The sequence below is a fragment of the Sceloporus occidentalis genome, unplaced genomic scaffold (assembly GCF_023333645.1).
Source record: "Sceloporus occidentalis isolate IW3139 unplaced genomic scaffold, rSceOcc1.0.p SCAF_223, whole genome shotgun sequence".
Lineage (NCBI taxonomy): Eukaryota > Metazoa > Chordata > Lepidosauria > Squamata > Phrynosomatidae > Sceloporus > Sceloporus occidentalis.
Genome location: NW_028317203.1, coordinates 227,490 through 243,522, shown reverse-complemented (window position 1 = coordinate 243,522; position 16,033 = coordinate 227,490).

Here is a 16,033-nt window from a genome sequence, read left to right as displayed (position 1 = left end):
TGTCTGTAGAACACGCCAAAGACCTCCGATAATACACGCCCCGAGGACAAACAACCTGTCACCCGGGATCTACCATATTATATGCTTTATATATATACACCATATATATATTCATACAGCGCCAACGGTTTACTCAGCACTTGTTATTCTCCATACATTGAAAGGATCTGAGACTAAGACAAGCTGATTAGCTAAAGAGCTTACCATCTACAGGGAATGGGGTAGAGAGCGGCCAATGAATGCCCTGATTACTGCTGTGTAGGGGTTAATAGCTGCCAGCGCTGAAGGGGTGTGTAAGGCATTACCCGCTGCATGGAGCATTAAAGCTGCTGTTCTACTTAACCGCACTCTCTAGTAGGCGAGCAAACAACACTCAGCAGATCCGATCAACTAAAAGCACAGGTTTCTACGGCAACCACCCATCACGGCCTGCTTTATCATCACATGACAATTAGGTGATCCCCGGCAAAACCTGATTTAAGAACTGTTTGTATCCGGCGGTGCCGGGAATAACGCGTCTGACGACGGGTTTGGTAACCAAAGTGTTCGATTCTGCGGAGAAGACGCAGATCTACGTAGAACATCGCTAGAAAGGGGTAAGAGAGCAACCAAGAGAGGGTAGCCGGGGCAATTGGGGCAAAAAGGGTAAATGTAAAGAATACCAACAGCCAGCATAATGTATTCAAGGGCGAAAATGGGAGATAAAGGTGCGGAGATACGCGGCCCTGACGAAAGGTAGACTTTTACTCCACTTTCTATAATTACCCCCTGCGACTAATACCCCCGCCCTTCTAATTCATACTATATTGTATAGGAGTTACATTACATTTAAATACAAAACCACCAAACCTGATCCCCCGATCCCAGAAGCTAAACGACTCCTGCAGCCCCGACGAAGGGCATTTCATTTACTTCTTTAGAGAAGGGAGGGGTAGCCGGGTGCAAAGTGTGGGGTATAGACGGGGGCATTAAGGCAGAGTTACTGAATATGGAGAGGAGGCTATGGTGTGAATGCAAGGTGGGGGCAACAAGACGGTGTCTGCCCCCTTCACAGCCAGAATGCACAAGGTGAAAAGTGCCCCAGAAAGGGTAAGTGGTAACGGGTTAACCCTCTCAATGCCACGGGGGTGCGGAGCATTTCATTAATCGGGGTATGATGGGCATTTGTGAGGAAAGCGAAAGAGGGACGCAGCGTGGGGGTGATGGCAGAACCGGAGAAGATGACATTTTGTGTCCCAAGGGGCGGGCAACCCTATCCCCGCACAGCACGCTGTATACGTCCGCGGCTCCTGTCATCACTTCCCCGCCATTTTACATATAGCATCGCCCCTAAGTCTCCTTACTTCTGTTACCTCAGCCCCTTGCCGCTCCGCTCGATCTGCTCGCCACCCCGCGTCTGACTGACACCACTCCTCAGGCCGCGCACACCTCGTCCCCTCCCTCAGCCGGCAGCCCCTGGCCGACACAGCGCGCTGATTGGCTGAAGCTCGATAACGTCACGGAACAGGCAAGTCAATCGCCAAGGTGATTGGTGGACCCCTCGAAGTTAGCGATGGTGGGGGGTGAGAGGCATTTGACACACCCGTCACCGGGGGCCGGGTGGTGGGTGTTGGAAGAATGAGGGAGTGGGGAATGTCCGGGAAACGGGTAAGGATGGCGGAAGGCGCTGACGCTTAAACCCGTCCGCTTCCCTCAAAATGCACAGGGGACTGGGTGTATTATGGTGAGGCAGTAAAGGGTTAACACGAATGGAAACGGAGGGGAAAGCCTGACAGGATAGGCGCCTAGAGGATTCTGGGAAGCGTCGACGGTTACCAGAGATGCTTTTACATACCTCCCAATTGTCCTTATATTGGAGGGACAGTCCCTGTTTTGCCTCCATAGCCATCTGTCCCTCATTTCTATTGTGTCAGAGTGTTTGCTGGGTATGAGGGTATCCCGGTGTTCTACGGCCCTAAAAATTATAATAATATGTGTAGAAACAGCAGAAATGTGTTTATTAATGACACCGTGTGAATAAAATACATTCTTCATCCCCTGAATGCCTCAATCAGTCACATAAATAACCAGAGGGCATAAAGTCACATGAAAGGCTGGGTTAAGCTCCGCCCTTTGGCCACAACCCCTAAAACTCGCCATTTGAAATTTTGAGAGGCATTAAATACATACCATGGAGAGGTGCGTTATTATTTTATTATTATTACTATTTTATTATTAATATAATAATTACAGTGAAGTAGGCTACATTCCCATCACAGGCTTAATGCCTCAAAAGATGTTTCTCGAATCAGTTGGGATATCTGCAATTATTAGGAGATCGTTTATATAAAGCGTTATTTCTGCCATGTCGGATTGCTGAGTTTCTTCTAATACGATATTAATAAATTCCTGGGAAATCTCCTGGTCAAAACTCCAGGAGAGGCAACAGTTCTCCGGGTCAACAACCGAATCCTCCAGGTTGCGGGGTCTTGACACGCCCCATTCCCCGCCCATTTCCCTTTTAAATGGGGGTGTTTCTCACAATGTCAGCAGCAATGCCCCCAACATTAGCGGGACCGCCCGACATCAGCAGGACCGCCCTTTGTCATCAGTGGGCAGTCCTGGCCGCGTCCCCCAAGGTAGGCTCCGTGGAGCCGGAGGTTCCCAGGTATGGTGTAGACCCCACATAACAAGCATTGAATAGGACATTATAGATGTGTAGGGTTATAGACTCCATATGAATTAATGGGAAGGACTTCTTTATAACCACTGGGAACTCGCACCCACGCATTGAGATGCCTGTCTCCGCTCCAGATCCATAGAGGGATCATCACTGGATCCCTGCTAGTGATCTGGTTTGAAAAACAAGTTTTGCCGTTGCTTCTCCCATTTGATTGGCTGGGACAGGGGCTGGCTACATCAGTGTGTATGCCCTAATGATCAGCAGACAGAGGATGTGCCGTGTACCTCAATAGACGCACAGTATTTTAAGGACATATTGTCTACATCTAAAAATAATGTCGCCTTCTACACAACTGGTTCAACTCTAATGAGAGGATGCAAAAGCACGTGACTGCTTGGTGTTGGTAGATCAAACTTACATCCGCTTTGCGTAATGACTTTCTTGAGTCCCCCCAGTCTTACTTCCCCTTTCATTTCCTCTCGTAAGGGGATGCACATGTCCCTTACCATTTGGCATTCTTTTACATTCATACAAGCGCATGGACGATTTGAGGAACAAGGAATTATTATAGTAGAAGCATCACAAATGCAATAGTTCAAAGCTAAGGATAGGTGATAACCAATTATTGCATTATGACATTAGTGTTGTCGAATCACTGTATAAAATAGCTTTAGCTTTAAAGGGTTCATAGTTTGAAGGATTTCAACTTCAGCTCATTTCGTAAGTCCGCAAGTACGCTTCTTCCTGTATATTGCAGCAATGTACCTGTCGTTGCAAAATGTTTCTCTTTATAGCGCTCGCAATTACACCTACACACCGTGCCATGGCCGTATGCCCATTTTATGATGCCCAGTTGCAAATTACATCATGTAGATGATTTTTCAGTTCTTGCATCACTGCTAAGTCACCACCTGCTACTTCTGCGCCCAGACATCTGTTTCATGATATATTTAATAAATAAATATATATAATAAAGATATTTATATAATAACAATAAGGTATTAAAACGCGCATATGGGATATATTTGTCACCACTAGAAGTAATAAAATAATAATTTATATATTGGAAAAAAGCAAAGCACACATACGCTATATGACCAAAAGTATGTGTCCATCACACCTATACGAACTTGTTAATATGGAGTTGCCCTCTTATGCGCCACTCTTCTGGGAAGGCTTTCCGCAAGATTTTTTCGAGTGTGTCTGTGGGAAGTGGTGTCCATTTAGAACGTGTGTGGTCAGGCACTGATGTTGGATGAGAAGGCCCGGCTCACAGTTCCAATTCATCGTAAAGATGTTCAATGGGTGTAAGGTCAGGGCTCTATGCAGCCACTCCTCACAAAACTCACCAAACCATTATGGTCCTTGCTTTGTGCCACTAACTGGTGCCACAAAGTTGTGAGCACGCAATTGTCTAAACGCCTTTGTGAGCTGTATCATTAACGTTACCTTTCACTGGAACTAAGGAGCCCAAACTCTGAAAAGCACTATGCATTATAGCAGGTAGTGTTCTCCTGGCATCTGCCAAACTCAGGTTCATCCATCAGACTCCCAGATAGTGAAGTGTGATTCATCTCTCCAGTGAATATGTTTCCACTGCTCCAGAGCCCAGTGGCGGTGGCTTTACACCACTCCAGCCACTGAAAAAAGAGTTAATATACTGGAATTGGCCAGGTTCTAAGATCCCCCAAAAGGACATGGGCACAGACTGACCAGATGTCGAAATTCCCCCCAAAAAAATCCTTGCAAACAAAGGTTGCCTTTTACTTCCTGAAAAACCCAACAACCCAACCTATGCATGGTTGGTATCACTGTACTCAGGAGATGAGTTGCTGAACACATATTTGGGTGTTGTTCGACAGTGACATTTACCAGGAGCGGTAAATTCATACCCAAAGTAGAATGTATGTGGGAAAAAACATACAAAAATACTACTGCAAGCTTTGACAAAGGCTGGTGGTAAAATGTGTGCATGCATAGAGTTAAAATACAAACATTTGAAATACCCTGGGGTGTCTAGTTTTCAAAAATATGTGATTTGACAGGGTAACTTAAATTGGCCATCTTCGAAGCTGCCCCAAATAACACATGGGGGCAGGATGACCATATGTCAAAATTCCAATTTGGAAAATGCACACTTCCCAAATGTGGCCTATTACCACCCAAACAACTGCCATTAGATATGTCTAGCCACATACTGTGTACACATCAAATCATAACACGTGGCCTGTCATATCCAGCTGTCAGCCGCACTTGTCATATGGCCACTGGCCTAAAAGTGCCAGGGCTGCCTTGTCATCCCCAGTCCGGCTCTAGTTGTTTTAGTAATCTCGCTTCTGGTCTCTACTTTTATGAAAATGTGACATTTTGTGTTTAACAAAATAGAAGAAACCTGGAACCAGGCACTGGGCAGATTAAATAGACATTGTGTAGTTTTCAATATCTCTGTAAACCTAGTTTGCTAGAGTGCACACATCTATGTCAGTGTAGACCAGGGGCGTCCAACCTGCATCCCTCCAGTTGCTGCAGGACTACATCTCCCATAATGCTCAGCTAAGGGGCTGGCTGAGGAGGATTGGAGATGTAGTCCTGCAGCAGTTGGAGGGTTGCAGGTTGGACACCCCTGGTATAGCCCATGTAAGGCTTAATTTTGTCCTACTAGAGAAGTAGTAACAGTCAACTATTATAACAGTATTAGAATAATATTCAGTGCACTTCAGCCATATTGCATTACATCTGTATAGACACCAGTTCATTTTATTACATGCAAATTGGTGCAGACATTCTGTGCTTATCAGCGTTAGTAAATTAGGCTTTTGTCTCATTAAACTCCTCCTACAGCCACCTCTGCTGAAAGCAGGGCGCATACATCAGTATACATCTCATACATGCTAGCTTACATGTGACTGGCTGCGGGATGTGTACTATCTGCAAGAAGTCTGCTGGTTGCAGTAGTGGCAGTCAGGGGAGGACTTAAGTGAGACAAAAGTCATGTTCAAACACTAACAGCATGAAAGCTCTGATGCAGTAAAACACATTGGATCACTGGTTACACTGAAAGAGTTTGAATGCCTGAACATATTTAAAGGAACACCTGTGATGCCATTAAGACATCATTAGTAGTACACAGGGATCTCTGGTCATGTCTGACTTCTCCGTGACAATGTCCAGTGCAAGAAAAAAACCAAAGGAAAATATATGGAAAAATGTTTTTCAAAAAATGAATTAAAAAGTAAAAATTTTAACAAAGAAATTGGCTTTGTCCCCCTAACCCTTCACTGCCCACCAACCCAAGGGGTTTTTAATTAAAACAAATTTTTAAACAAAAGTGTAGTGTATGAGACTGTTTTGGCCCCTTAAACCTGAAAAGCTACAGTATGTTTATTCTACTCTGATGATGTTGCTTTCTTTTCATTTTAACAGTGGCACCTGCTACAAAAAGTTTTTCAATTTTGTTGTTTTATTAATTTCATCAAAAAAAACCAACATAATTTGTTCGGGCACGCTAAATAAGAAAGATGGGAAGTAAGGGTTGAAGAAAAAAGTAAAATGAAACAAAAACTCTTGATCCTTGAGGTGTATAATTGCCCTGGTCCTCAAGGGGTTAAAGACAAAACGGAATCGTTTTCTATTACAACATACGGGGTTTCTTACTGCAAGAAGCATCTTAAGACTTGCATCAGTTCCCTGATCCAATCGCCTGGACACATGCTAAACATTAGACTTGGGCACCAGGGGGCTCTTCATGTTCGTCTTCGTGCTCGTCTTCGTGCTCGTCTTCGTGCTCGTCTTCGGGGGGGGGGAATCTTCGTATTCCGCGAATATTCGCATGTTCCTGTCTTCTCTTCGGGCGAATATTCGTGGACATTCTTCGTGTTCGGTTTTTCTTCGTTTTTTCCGGTTCAGGGGTTAATACGGGGTTGACACGTACCGCAGCAGCTCTGGCGCCAGGAGTTTAAATGTCCGTATGAGCAACTCTATTGGTCGTCAGCAGGGGGCTCGTCTGGAATGGTTGGGTCGCTCGTACAGACTGTTAAGCTCCTGGTGCCGTAACTTGTCCGTCAGATGCCATTGGTCTCCCTGTTCTATCAGTTAAATGTCCGTACGAACGACCAATAAAGTCGCTTGTACGGACATTTAACTGATAGAACAGGGAGACCAGTGGGATCTGCAGGGTTTTGGGGGTTTTAAAAGTCTGTACGAGCGACTCTGTTGGTCGCTCGTACAGACTTTTAGGCTCCTGGTGCACTTGTTGCACCTTAAGGGGCCGTGCGAGTGAGCCTATTGGTCGCTTGCACGGCCCTTTAACCTATGGATTTCCGCTCCTGTTATCTAACGCAGCATCGAAGGGGTTCGCTGTCAGGGGTTACAAATGCCGTGCGAGTGAGCCTGTTGGTCACCTGCAGGGTCTTCCTCTGGCATCAACCAATTGGTTGATGCCAGAGGAGGTCCCTGTAGGCGACCAATAGGCTCATTCGCACTGCCCTGTAACCCGTGACGGCGAACCTGCGGATTTCCACTTCCGTGAACTGCCGCGATGCCAAGGTAAGTTAGAAGGGGGGGAGAGTGGTAGACGAAGACGATCACGAAGATCTTCGTGGTGTGTGTATTCGTCTTCGCCTAAGTTTTACCACCGATGTCTTCTCTTCGGCGTGTCTTCGGAACGAACACGAAAACGCACTCTTCGTGTTCGTTTTCATGTTCGCCCGAAGACGAATGCACAAGTCTACTAAACATACATTTTTCATATACAGTAATCTGTGACCTAGAACGTTAACATACGTGCCGTAAACCATATTCTTCTCTCGAATTCATCAAGATCTCTGGTCAGACCTTACATGGGATATCGTCTACAGTTCTGGAGACCCCATCTCCAGAAGGATATTGACTTTTTGGAGAGGTTTGCAGGATACAAATGTCAGGAGCAACTAAGGGATCACAATACTTATAGTTCGGCTAGTTATGTGTAGAACAAGAGGTCATAATCTAAACTAAAGGGTCAGAGGCTTGGATGTAATCTAAGGAGGTTTTACTGTACAGAAGGGTGGTTTGTACACACACTGGCCACTTTATTAGGTACACCTTGCTAGTACCGAGTTGAACACCCTTTTGCCTTCAGAACTGCCTTCATTCTTCGTGGCATACTTTCTACAAGGCTGCTGGAAGCATTCCTCAGAGATTTTGGTCCATATGGACATGATGGCATCACGCAGTTGCTGCAGATTTGTCGGCTGCACATCCATGATGTGAATCTCCCGTTGCACCGCATCCCAAAGGTGCTCTATTGGATTGAGATCTTGTGACTGTGGAGGCCATCGGAGTGCAGTGAACTCATTGTCATGTTCATGAAACCAGTTTGAGATGATGGGAGCTTTGTGACATAGTGCATTACAATTAATCACCAGGTAATGCAGCTGAGAAAATGTCATTTAATTACAATTTCACAAAGGCTTTAAACAATAAATCCATAAATATGCTTTATTACACCTGTTTTAAAGCCCAGTACAATCATGTCCTCAAGGATCTCTAACAAAAGTATTAATACTGTTTTGACACCCTCTGGCTTGAGTTTCATCCATACTGGAGTGAAAATATTTGCAGACACATTTGCATTTTTTTCTGTGACATTATGAACTATGTTTTTTTTTTAACCCATAAGCTTAATAACTGATTAACGGATGTGCTCCTGTTCCCTCCCTGTTTAAAGTAAAGTCATTCAAGACCTCAAAAAATAATACGTTCTGACCCATATTTAGTTTTGTCAAGACACGTACCAGATCTGTCGGTCCCTTGCCATGTGTTTTAATAATGCAATGAACTTTCTTTTAAAAGAGCGTTAAATACAACAATATTCAAGCCAAGTAATATAATGGCGAGACATATCCTTTTACCATTCAATGACTTGAAATGTGTTAAAATACCCATATTTACATACAGAACACAACGATCATCCAATTTACTTACTCTGGGTGTAAATGCACTCATAGTTTCAATGTTCCTCTTGGCCAGGCCCTGAATGGCAAATGCCAGGTTGGCTGCTGGCCGACGGATCCACTCACTCTGCAGTATGGTCATATCCAGATATCTGCCGCACTTACTTCATCAGGTGGCCCCTGGCCTGAAAGCGTGAGGGCCGCCTCCAGCATTGCTAGTCCGCCCCTGACTTTGGCCATTTATTCACATATAAAATTGATTCAACTCTTATATTGCAATCAATACATATTAATATGTGTTGCGTTAGTTTGTGATGGATTCTGTTTAAGTCTTTACTTACCACACCGCTTTTAAGAATATTGTTGTTTTGTGTCCCCGCACCCTCACCCGGGGGACTAATGCTCTGAGGTCTTTTCACTAACCATTGACTTGAATCGCTAAGCATCAAGTCGACTCCTTCTGGCCAACTATCCTGAGTTTGGTGAAATTAAGCAATTTGTCTTTTCACTAAAGTGAATTCTGCTGCCAGTGTGACTTCAGATGAAATTGATTCTAATCATGCCTTCAAGACAGCCAAGTGACAAGTTGAGAATAGAAACTCATCTGTTCAAAGAAGTTCTATTTGAATCGAGTTGAAAAGGGCAATCAAATTGAAAAAGGACACCAACTCTACAGAATCCGTTTGACTCATCACGTTTGTGAGTTGTCAGAGACCTCTATTAAACATTATAGAACCTATAGATTCATCTACAAACTCAACCACTGATTCAATAACCAACGTCTCAGGTGGCTTGGTTGAATTTAACAGCGACCCAACTGCAACATGACCAAGTTGGCTTAATCGATTGGTTTTCAGTTAAATCAGTAAGATCAAAACTTTGTGAATGGCCAGAGTGCTTTTTGAGAATCTTTATATTTATACTAGATTCAGAGTCATCTCAGGGTTAGTTGGTGCCTTTGCTTTGTGGTTGGGCCACCTAATTCTCCAGTTACATCAGGACTCTCTCAACCTTGATTGACCAATCAGGCTATTTAAGCAATTATCAGGAATTATAAGAAAATATATCGAATATTAACGAAACAGCACACATTAATGGGTCATCAGCTAAATTTTATAGCACCCAAGTCTAATATGGCCACCTTGCAGAAAAGAATACTACACAGACACAGGTTGCTCACTAAACTGTATGGAGCATTACACAATATAGAAAATTACCATTTTTTTATATTATTTTTTTTTAACAAACCCTATTTTAGAATAAAATGTTCTTCTAGAAATCTCTGAATCCATGTACATCCCGACACACATAAATAAAGCTCCACTACACTGCATTAGCTCTGCTTTCTAGTAGTTAGAAGTGATTGTTGTCTAGGATGTATTTTTTATTTTACTATTGAATTAAAAGTTCAGTTTCGTATGATTTAGTTGGGGCATTCCTATAGTATTTGTATAGCGGCATAGAGCATCACATTGTAGTGGAAATATCACTTATAGCAATGTGATATGTGGACTCTTTGGTTTATGCCAAATGTGTGGAATAACTTTATAGGGGGGGGGGGGGGGACCATGAAAATCTTGTGACATTTAGTAAAGATGGCTTCTACACAGATCAGAGATAAGAGATTCCTCATATATATTACTGTTATTGGAACCTGCAGATGCTGATACATTGGTTCTTAACCAAATTTAGAGCCACGCTGTGAATTTTGGTACTGTTTACTGCAAGTTCATTATACACAATATAGACAGTTTATTGCTTTATACTAATTGTAGATAATTTAGACTTATTTAAGGAACCCATAACTTGCTTCTAATGACAGATTGAAAGTCTGGCACTCACAAGCAGCACTGGGAGGTGGTGGATGGCTTAACCCAATAGAACACCGACACCTAGTGGACAAAATGCAGAATTCAATGTGTTGATTTCTCACTTGGAAGAAGAGAGTTAATAACAGGCACTTTACTAGTTGTTATACACACACAATCAAAACATATATACAACTATGTTCCAGTCTTTACTAAATCCACATTAGCATTTTAGTGTAGATGCCATAGTCTGCCATTTGCCACAATCACCCACATTTTTATAGTGACGAATATTTGATACTTGTGGGTCTTCATACCCTTTACATCTTAATGCTGCTACTATAGAAATGCTCACCAATATCTCTTCAATACCACAGCAGCTTTACTTATCGTAACAAAGGAAGTCTTCATTTAAACCACTAACAGTATTGAATGCATATTTCCATGAGGAATCGCCATGGAAACCAATGGGATGTTTGTGCCTATTGCACCATATTTTGCCATTTGGGCCACTAATGATTTTCATAATTATAGTTCAAGTCTCGGAAACATATTGTCAAATTTAGTTTATGTAAGTTGCTTATGCGGAACAGTAAACCTTATTAATTCCTTACAGGGTTGCCTTTAAGCACAACATTTGGAATTTTATCTGGCAAATTAGACTTGTGGGTCATAGTGCCCCAGAAGTGTATTCTTCTCTATTGGACATCACAGCAAGTCCCCTCTGTTAATTTTCATTAAGTAACTATTAGTAAATACACTATATGGACAAAAGTATTGGGACACCTGACCATTACACCAACAGAGACGTTGATGACATTCTAAATACAAACATTAATATGTAATTGGTCCCCCGTTTGCAGGTATAACAGTTTCCACTCTTCTGGGAAGTCTTTCCTTCCAGTTCTTCTCCGTTCCAGTTCATCCCAAAGCTGTCCGGTGGGGTTGAGGTCAGGGCTCGGAGCGGGACAGTCAAGTTCTTTGTTTGTGAGCTGGGGCATGCTGGAATACAAAGGGACCTTTCCCAAACCGTTGCCACAAAGTTGTATTCATAAGATTGTCCAAAATGGTGAAGGAAACATACAAGACATTTTGGACCACATCATCAATACTTTAAAGGCAAGGTGTGTGCAAAGCTTTATTCACCCAAGAGTATGGAGAGAGTTTGCTTTGAGAGTCGCTTGTACGGACCTTTAACTCTTGGAGCGGGGAGATCATGGTCTCCCCAGGCCAAGTTGTGTCGTCAGGAGTTAAAGGGCCGTGCAAGTGAGTCTATTGGTCGCCTGCAGGGGCCTCCTCTGGCATCAACCAATTGGTTGTTTGGGGGCTCTTTCACAAGGGTTCTTGGATCCCTGCGGTGTGCCTTTTGCCGGCGGATGCCCCTGGTACTTGTGGTACTTTCTGTGTTTCCTCCCCTCTTCCTTTGCTATTGGCTTTCCCTCCTCTATACCTTCCTATTTCCTTAGTCTTCTCCTCCTCCCCTTTCTCTTTCTCTCTTCCCCTTTTTTTTCCCCCTCCCTTTCCTCGGGACCTAGCTTGGGTTTCAGAGGACTAGTTGCGGTATTTCGATACCTCCTGGTTTGGTGAACATGGCCTTTTAACCTGAGAATCTCGCTTTACTCTCTCTTAAGCTATGGGTCTCAGCGTTCTACCTTATTTTGAGATCTGCGGCATCAGCATATTTCTGTCACCTTTATTCAAGACACTCAAATCCGGGTTTAGTGAATAAAGATTTTCCTTTCGCCTATTACAGTGATAAACCCACAGTCTAAATCGAAGAGTGGTGCATTGTTGATTTCTAGGCATTTTCCACTGATGTCACCCACCTTTCTGACTCTGAAGGTAGATTTCTTTTTGTGAAGGGGATGGTGGCTATGTACACGTTTGCTAATGTATATGTCCCCAATGTCAAGTAACATGTATGGCTTTCAAAAACACTGCGGCGGCTGCGTGAGATTCTGGGGGGTGTCTTGATTTTTGGTGATGACCTTAATGTTGTTCTCAATCCGAAGTTGGACTCGTCCATGGGAAATACAAACCTTGCTGGCAGAGGCGCAATTGGTGGATTGTTGGAGAGCTCTCCACCCCACAGAGATTTTAGTTTTTTTTCTCTACCTCACAGACGGTACTCTCATACAGGTTGTTTGTTTCTCACACATTATCATTTGACGTCTTTGACAAGTGCTAAATTTGGCTCCATTACGTGATCTGACCATGCTTCCCTGACATTGTCTCTGATGTCCCCTATGACTAGGCCTACGCAGATTACATGGAGGTTGAATGAATCTTTGCTCTCTGACGCTCAGGTTCTGGAGTCTACGGCTGCGACTCTCCACGATTACTTTTTGACTAATCTGTCACCTGATATACCCCTTCCGACGATCTGGGAGGCCCATAAATGTGTGGTTCGGGGACAGCTGGTTAGGTTGGGGTCGGAGAGGAAGAAGGCTTACGCTCAGAAACGGAGTGCTTTATATGCGTAAATAGGGTGTTTAGAGGGGATACATAAGGATACATTGCAGGATAGTGACTTTTCCCAACAGACTGCATTCCCTAAGGAACTTGCATCTATTCTTAATGACCAGGCTCAGAGGCACTACGTTAGACTTAAAGCCATTTATCATGAACATGGTAACAAACCGGGGAAGTATTTAGCTAGGGCATTACGCAAGAGGAGCCAACAGTCATACATACCTCAAATACGTTGCTCTGGTGGTGTTGCACGCCATCTTCTGTCCGATATTGCTAGAGAATTTGTTACTTTTTACACCAACCTTTTATAACCGTTCCCCTACACATGATTGTCCTGCCGCTGCAGAGGATCGGAAGTTGGCTATTTGTGCCTACTTGTCGCAGTATCTGACTCATAAATTGGCTCTTGGTGATTCCGAGGCGCTGGAGGCTCTGATTTCCCTTGGGGAACTGAAGGTCGCTATTAAGATCTCCAAGACGAGGAAGTGCCCTGGTCTGGATGGTTTATCCCTGGGTTACTACAAAAAGTTATTTGATATTCCAGGGCCCCCCATGACGGTTGTTTTTTTAATCCAACTTGGAGGGAGCAGATTTCCACCCCATACGTTGGCAGCTATGACCTCACTTATTCCGAAGGAGGGGAGGGACGTGGAGCTTTGTGCAAGTTATAGGCCCATTTCACTATTGAATGGAGATTTGAAGCTGTTCTCTCAGATACTTGCCTTGCGTATGGGACGGTTCCTTCCGGATCTTCCATCCGGGTTGGTCTGGTTTTGTTCCGGGTCGGGAGTGCAGGGGTGGGACTATTCGTGCAGTCAATCTCATTCATTTGATTAAGCAAACAGGGTCTAGGACTGTTTTCCTCTCGACAGATGCAGAGAAAGCGTTTGACTGACTTGACTGGACGTTTATGCTTGTGGTGCTTAGCAAATTGGGGTTTGGTCCTCATATGCTGAGTTGGGTGTCCGCCTTGTATTCCCGGCCTTCGGCCACGGTTCGTATCACTGGTGCGCTTTCGGATTCGTTCCCCAAAACCAATGGCACTAGACAGGGCTATACCTTGTCTCCCATGCATGTTGTTCTCTCCTTGGAGCCCTTTTTGGAAGCTGTCAGGGGGAATCCTGATATTACGTGGTTGGTGAGTGGTGGCATACACCATAAAACGGAAGTGTTTGCAGATGACATGCTGTTTACCTTTACGTCTCCTTGGGTGTCGTTGCCGGTGCTTCTTGGTGAGTTCCGGCAGTATGGTAGATCTAATTTGAAGATTACTCTTACGAAGTCTGAGATCTTAAATATTTCCCTCCCCCGAGCTGAGGTGGAGTCTTTAGATTCTTCTTTCCCTTTCGGGTGGTGTGTGCCGAGATTGAGGCATCTTGGTATATGTTTGACTCGCGATGTGACTCCTGTATCGCTTTAATGCCCCCCCCCCCCCCGCGGCAATACAGAAGGATATCCTTGTTTGTGGACCTGTTTGTCTCGTGGATCGGTAAGGTTAATGCCCTCAAGATGAATGTGCTTCCTTGGGTATTATACTTGCTCCAGGCTTTGCCTATCACACTTCGGTGAACATTTTTCTCCTCGTAACTGTCCCCTTATTGTCCCGTTCTGGAATGCAGTGCATAGTGCCCTTCATCATTTTACTGATTCTCCACCCCCTTTTCACCCCAATAATTGTCTGTTACACCATATACCTCCTTATCTGTGGCTGTATACAAAGTCGGTGGTCAGGCTTTTTCTGAACGAGGCCTTCCTTTCGGGAGTGGGTTGTGAGGATAGAGAACGTGCCGGTCCTGGAGGAACTGGTGGCCAGATCTAATGGTCTCAACGAGAGACACGGGAGGACCTGGTTTTACTGGTCCCGATATGTGGCTGACCCTTCGCCAAAGGCACTATTAGCTTACATTTTGGGCATGTGGTGGGAGCCATAGCTTAGAGGAAATTCTTCCTCTAAACTCCATCAGCCAAATAGGCTTAGCATCCCACTTTCAACGACCTCTTATTATAAAAAGAGCAGACGACTCATGTAAAAGATTGACAACGTTATCAAGTTTATTTCACAATGTCCAGACGGGAGAATTAACAGGAGCGACTGATGGTTATGGGAGGGGGTTGATTCCCCGCTGGATGGAGGGCAGGGAATAAGCAGGTGTTTTACAACTGTACAATGCCCCTCCATATACTCACAAATAAGAATCCTGATATGGTCTTAAAGAATAAAGGGAAAAAAATAAAAAAAACTTTATGCATTACCCAGCCAATCCCTCCCAACTGCAAATTATAGCATTTTTCTGCCAACCCTGTAGCACAAGTGGCAATATCAACCTGAGGAGGAGGAGACTGCTCATCCTTTCCACGCACGTCATTCAGCCTGTGCTACCCGCTTCTGACCAAAACATCCCCACCACAGTTTGCAAACCAAAGGAGAATATACAGCAAACACACATCCATAAGACAGGGTAGCCACATACAGAAAAAAAAAAATGAATACCGATCACCCTCATCACTTGTTCTTCATAAAGAGATCTCTGGAACATAAGGAGGCGTTGGCAGGGACACAGACAAAAAGAGGACTTACAAGAACAAATCCAAGGGGGAAAATTACAGATGCCTAAAACAGATGTCAAATCTCCCAGGACGTCCAACGACAATTCCAAAATAGGGTGGGAAAGTTGCATCCTGGGTTTGCAGTGTGGAGAGGGTGTCTCCATTATTGAGGCAAGATGACCGTCTCGAAGGTTGTGAGGGAGCTCTGTGCTTTACAGAGGAGACAGGTTGGTCCCTGCATGAAATGGAATAAAATCCCGGAGGGCCAGAGGCTAATGAAGTAAGATGTCAATCGTGTAGCTCGGAACTGCGTATCATCTCTAGGTCACAACGACAAACCTTGAGTCCTTTGTTAAAAAATAAAAATGGACAAAAAAAAAAAATCTTTGCAGCATCCTGCTGACCTGCAGAGAAGAAATGGTAAGTGAAACGTCTCCTTTGCCCTTTCTCCGTCTTCCCCTTAAGTTCTTGAGCAGTGATAGCTAACCTTACACAAATCAGATTTTGTGGAACGCAGCTGCCAGGTAAAATATCAGGGGACCCCTAGTCCACAACAACTGGAGAAGCAAAGGTTAGCCATTATTGTCCCAGATCTTAACTCGGTGCCTCTC